This window comes from Salvelinus fontinalis, chromosome 2 (assembly GCF_029448725.1).
Source record: "Salvelinus fontinalis isolate EN_2023a chromosome 2, ASM2944872v1, whole genome shotgun sequence".
Classification (NCBI taxonomy): domain Eukaryota; kingdom Metazoa; phylum Chordata; class Actinopteri; order Salmoniformes; family Salmonidae; genus Salvelinus; species Salvelinus fontinalis.
The window spans coordinates 62,246,101-62,252,100 of record NC_074666.1 but is presented as its reverse complement, the minus strand read 5'-3'; the positions used below and the strand labels follow the sequence as shown (position 1 = coordinate 62,252,100).

General features: G+C 45.7%; 1 pseudogene; it reads right to left on the bottom strand.

The window, feature by feature from the left end:
- Nucleotides 1-6,000, bottom strand: part of LOC129867187 (phospholipid-transporting ATPase IA-like) — a 152,555-nt pseudogene that overhangs the window by 37,237 nt on the left and 109,318 nt on the right.

The following is a 6,000-nucleotide window of genomic DNA, read 5'->3' as shown; positions in this document are numbered from 1 at the left end:
TCAATTTCAAAAGTCTTTCATATGTGAATTTAAGATGGCACAAAAATAAATTAAGAGCAGAAAGCAGAAATTAATCTAAAAAGACAGAGAAGTTTGAAGTGGATGAACTTGTTTTTACGGTAATTCATAAGAAGCTGGGAAAGTAAGAAAACAGTAGTGTGTGTGTGTATATGCGTAGTGCGTTTCCACACAGGCGACTCTACAGTATGTGTGCGCGTTGTTGTTGTGTGTGTGGACCTTGGATGAGACGTTTAAATCAATAGTCCTTTTTCTAAAAACACTGATTCAAATGTACATTATGCACAGATGTCACCAAACACAACACTAAAGGATGATGTAGCATGAAATGGCCGTGTAATCAACCGTTCCAAAAAAGTCTGTATTCATGCCCCCTTGTTCCCCTACCCTGCTCCATTCACTGCTCTGTTATTCTGAAAAGTTTTAAATAGATTTTTATAAAACAGCAAGGAGCCACATTCTGAGTTGGGGGAAAAAATCACTTTACTCTCTCAAGATGTTCACTTTTTAATACATGTTTGGCAGGATACAATACCAATTGAATGTCACACTTCCGTAAAAAGCACTCTTGTCAACTTCATAAAATTGGTCTATGAAGACACAATTTCTAATTTAAGACAAATTATAAAACCGACCGGCTTATTGAAGTTAATGCGTTTTTGCCAAGGCAGCAGTTACTCTTCCTGGAGTCCAGCAAAATTAGCAATTATACATTTTAAAAACATTACAATACCTTCATAACAGATTTCACAACATATTAAGTGTGTGCCCTCAGGCCTCTACTCTACTACCACATATCTATAACACAAAATCCATGTGTACATGTGTGTATAGTGCGTATGTTATTGTGTGTTTGCATGCATATGTCTATGTTGTGTTGCTTCACAGTCCCTGCTTCTCCTTAAGGTGTATTTTTATCTGTTTTTTAAATCAAATTTTAATGCTGGCATGAGTTACTTGATGTGGAATAGAGTTCCATGTAGTCATGGCACTATGTAGTACTGTGTGCCTCCCATAGTCTGTTCTGGACTTGGGGACTGTGAAGAGACCTCTGATGGCATGTCTTGTGGGGTATGCATGGGTGTCGGAGCTGTGTGCCAGTAGTTCAAACAGACATCTCGGAGCATTCAACATGTCAATACCTCTCATAAATACAAGTGGTGATGAAGTGATTCTCTCCTCCACTTTGAGCCAGGAGAGATTGACAATGTTAGCTCTCTGTGTACATCCAAGGCCAGCCGTGCTGCCCTGTTCTGAGCCAATTACAATTTTCCTAAGTCCCTCTTTGTGGCACCTGACACAAGACTGAACAGTAGTCCATGTGCGACAAAACTAGGGCCTGTAGGACCTGCTTTGTTTATAGTGCTGTTAGGAAGGCAGAGTAACACTTTATTATAGACCGAGTTCTCCCCATCCTAGCTAAAGTTGTATCAATATGTCTTGACCATGACAGTTTAAAATCCAGGGTTACTTCAAGCAGTTTAGTCTCCTCAACTTGCTCAATTTCCACATTATTCATTACAATGTTTAGTTGAGGTTTAGGGTTTAGTGAATGATTTGTCGTTCCAAGATGGCGTAGCAGTGTAGACGTCTTTGTCCTGTCGTGTCCCGTGTCCCTTGTATATATCTTTTTACATCTTTTTCTTCGCATATCTTTTAAAAACACTTTCTTAAACCTCAACTTCTAAATACTCTCATGCAACCCGCCTCACCCAATGTGGCGTGGATCTGCTTTTTTCTAAAGTATTTCTATTTACTTCTGATCTGGAATCCATCTACTGAAGATAGCCAGCTAACTGCCTACCAGCTATCAGTTAGCAAACCATTGCTAGCGGTCATCAGCTAACCTTTAGCTCGGAAAGCTCTCGCTAGTTCGAACAACGTGACTAAAACCAGAGCATAACGGACCTATTTCTCTCCATATCCCCGGATTCCTACCGCAAACTCTGAACATTTTCATCTGGATCTTCGCAACTAGCTAACCACAATCCCGGGTGACCACTCCTGGCTAGCGTTTCCATCCCGGAGCAAGCACCAATTAGCCTGAAGCTAGCCCGGCTAGGGCTCCTGTGCTACCACTGAAGCCCACTCCTGGGCTACAATATTCGGACCCCTTTACTGCCGGTACGGAGCACGGAACCCCGCCGATCCTCTACGACTGGAATACCGACATAATCTGCCCGAGGACTCCAACAGGCCCCTCAGGCGTGACGCCCGCTGAAGGCCCATTCTGCTAACCTACTAGGCCTGTTAGCTACCTAGAGCTACCTGGAACCCTACTAATTCCACGACTGGTCTATCGACGTCACCGCACGAAGAGGCAAAAACAGACTCCCCCCCCCATCGCGACGTCCCCCAAAGGCTAACTTGCCTGCCCCGGTCTGCTAACTGCTAGCTTATCTTGCAGCTAGCGCAGCCAGGAAGCTAGCACCAGTTAGCAAACACAATTCTACAATTCACAACCTCTCTTTCGCCATCGCTATCCGGCTTGGATTCTCTGTCGACACGACCACGTCTGGTCTGCAGACGTGCCCTCAACCGGTGCCCTCAACCGGCCTCCGTCTGAGCAGACCCCCTCCGTCTGAGCAGACCACCCTCCGGGCTACTAACTTTAAACGCGTGCTAGCTTAGTGGAGGCCTCACTGCTCCATCTACGGCTGCCCCCTGGACACTATGATCACTTGGCTACATAGCTGATGCCTGCTTGACTGTCCATTAATTCATGGTACTCCATTCTGTTTATTTGTGTTTTATCTGTCGGCTCTGTGCCTTAACTCAGGATCTGTGTGTAGTTAATCCGACCCTCTCTGCCCAGTCGTCGCCATTTTTACCTTCTGTTGCTGTGTTAGCTGACTAGCTGCTGTTACCTCACCTGTTGTTTTAGCTAGCTCTCCCAATCATGACCTGCAATCACTTTATGCCTTATTGTATGTCTCTCTCAAATATCAATATGCCTTGCATACTGTTGTTCAGGCTAGTTATCATTGTTTTGGTGTGCAATGGACCCCGTAGTTCCACTCTCCGTACCTCTGATACCTCCTTTGTCCCACCCCCCACACATGCGGTGACCTCACCCATTGAGACCAGCATGTCCAGAGATACAACCTCTCTTATCATCACCCAGTGCCTGGGCTTGCCTCCGCTGTACCCGTGCCCCACCATACCCTGGTCTGCACATTATGCCCAGAATCTATTCTACCACGCCCATAAATCTGCTCCTTTTATTCCTTGTCCCCAACGCTCTAGGCGACCAGTTTTGATAGCCTTTAGCCGCACCCTCATCCTACTACTCCTCTGTTCCTCGGGTGATGTGGAGGTAAACCCAGGCCCTGCATGTCCCCAGTCACCCTCATTTGTTGACTTCTGTGATCGAAAAAGCCTTGGCCTCATGCATGTCAACATCAGAAGCCTCCTCCCTAAGTTTGCCTTACTCACCGCTTTAGCACACTCTGCCAACCCTGATGTCCTTGCCATGTCTGAATCCTGGCTTAGGAAGGCCACCAAAAACTCTGAGATTTCCATACCCAACTATAACACTTTCCGTCAAGATAGAACTGCCAAAGGGGGAGGAGTTGCAATCTACTGCAGAGATAGCCTGCAAAGTTCAGTCATACTTTCCAAGTCTATGCCCAAACAGTTCGAACTTCTAATTTTAAAAATTAATCTCTCCAGAAATAAGTCTCTCACTGTTGCCGCCTGCTACCGACCCCCCTCAGCTCCCAGCTGTGCCCTGGACACCATCTGTGAATTGATCGCTCCCCATCTAGCTTCAGAGTTTGTTCTGTTAGGTGACCTAAACTGGGATATGCTTAACACCCCGGCAGTCCTACAATCTAAGCTTGATGCCCTCAATCTCACACAAATCATCAAGGAACCCACCAGGTACAACCCTAAATCCGTAAACATGGGCACCCTAATAGACATTATCCTGACCAACTTGCCCTCCAAATACACCTCTGCTGTCTTCAATCAAGATCTCAGCGATCACTGCCTCATTGCCTGTATCCGCCACGGGTCCACGGTCAAACGACCACCCCTCATCACTGTCAAACGCTCCCTAAAACACTTCTGCGAGCAGGCCTTTCTAATCGACCTGGCCCGGGTACCCTGGAAGGATATTGACCTCATCCCGTCAGTCGAGGATGCCTGGTCATTCTTTAAAAGTTACTTCCTCACCATATTAGACAAGCATGCTCCGTTCAAAAAATGCAGAACCAAGAACAGATATAGCCCTTGGTTCACTCCAGACCTGACTGCCCTCGACCAGCACAAAAACATCCTGTGGCGAACTGCAATAGCATCGAAGAGCCCCCGCGATATGCAACTGTTCAGGGAAGTCAGGAACCAATACACGCAGTCAGTCAGGAAGGCAAAGGCCAGCATTTTCAAGCAGAAATTTGCATCCTGTAGCTCTAACTCCAAAAAGTTCTGGGATACTGTAAAGTCCATGGAAAACAAGAGCACCTCCTCCCAGCTGCCCACTGCACTGAGGCTAGATAACACGGTCACCACTGATAAGTCCGTGATAATCGAAAACTTCAACAAACATTTCTCAATGGCTGGCCATGCCTTCCACCTGGCGACTCCAACCTTGGCCAACAGCCCCGCCCCCCCCGCTGCTACTCGCCCAAGCCTCCCCAGCTTCTCCTTTACCCATATCCAGATAGCAGATGTTCTCCAACTGCTCTTAAACGCTAGTAAAACCAAATGCATGCTTTTCAACCGTTCGCTGCCTGCACCCGCACGCCCGACTAGCATCACCACCCTGGACGGTTCCGACCTAGAATATGTGGACATCTATAAGTACCTAGGTGTCTGGCTAGACTGCAAACTCTCCTTCCAGACTCATATCAAACATCTCCAATCCAAAATCAAATCTAGAGTCGGCTTTCTATTCCGGAACAAAGCCTTCTTCACTCACGCCGCCAAACTTACCCTAGTAAAACTGACTATCCTACCGATCCTCGACTTCGGCGATGTCATCTACAAAATAGCTTCCAATACTCTACTCAGCAAACTGGATGCAGTTTATCACAGTGCCATCCGTTTTGTTACTAAAGCACCTTATATGACCCACCACTGCGACCTGTATGCCCTAGTCGGCTGGCCCTCGCTACATGTTCGTCGTCAGACCCACTGGCTCCAGGTCATCTACAAGGCTATGCTAGGTAAAGTGCCGCCTTATCTCAGTTCACTGGTCACGATGGCTACACCCACCCGTAGCACGCGCTCCAGCAGGTGTATCTCACTGATCATCCCTAAAGCCAAAACCTCATTTGGACGCCTTTCCTTCCAGTTCTCTGCCCCCTGCGACTGGAACGAATTGCAAAAATCTCTGAAGTTGGAGACTTTTATCTCCCTCAACAACTTTAAAAATCTGCTATCCGAGCAGCTAACCGATCGCTGCAGCTGTACATAGTCCATCTGTAAACTACCCACCCAATTTACCTACCTCACCCCCATACTGCTTTTATTTATTTACTTTTCTGCTCTTTTGCACACCAGTATCTCTTCTTGCACATGATCATCTGATGATTTATCACTCCAGTGTTAATCTGCTAAATTGTAATTATTCGATTTATTGCCTACCTCATGCCTTTTGCACACATTGTATATAGATTCTCTTTTTTCTACCATGTCATTGACTTGTTTATTGTTTACTCCATGTGTAACTCTGTGTTGTTGTCTGTTCACACTGCTATGCTTTATCTTGGCCAGGTCGCAGTTGCAAATGAGAACTTGTTCTCAACTAGCCTACCTGGTTAAATAAAGGTGAAATAAAATTTGTAAGTCGCTCTGGATAAGAGCGTCTGCTAAATGACTTAAATGTAAATGTAATAAAATAAAAAATAAAAAATTGTCCCAAATATAATGCTTTTAGTTTTTGAAATATTTAGGACTAACTTATTCCTTGCAACCCATTCTCAAACTAACTGCAACTCTTTAAGTGTTGCTGTCATTTCAGTCGCTGTAGTAGCTGAC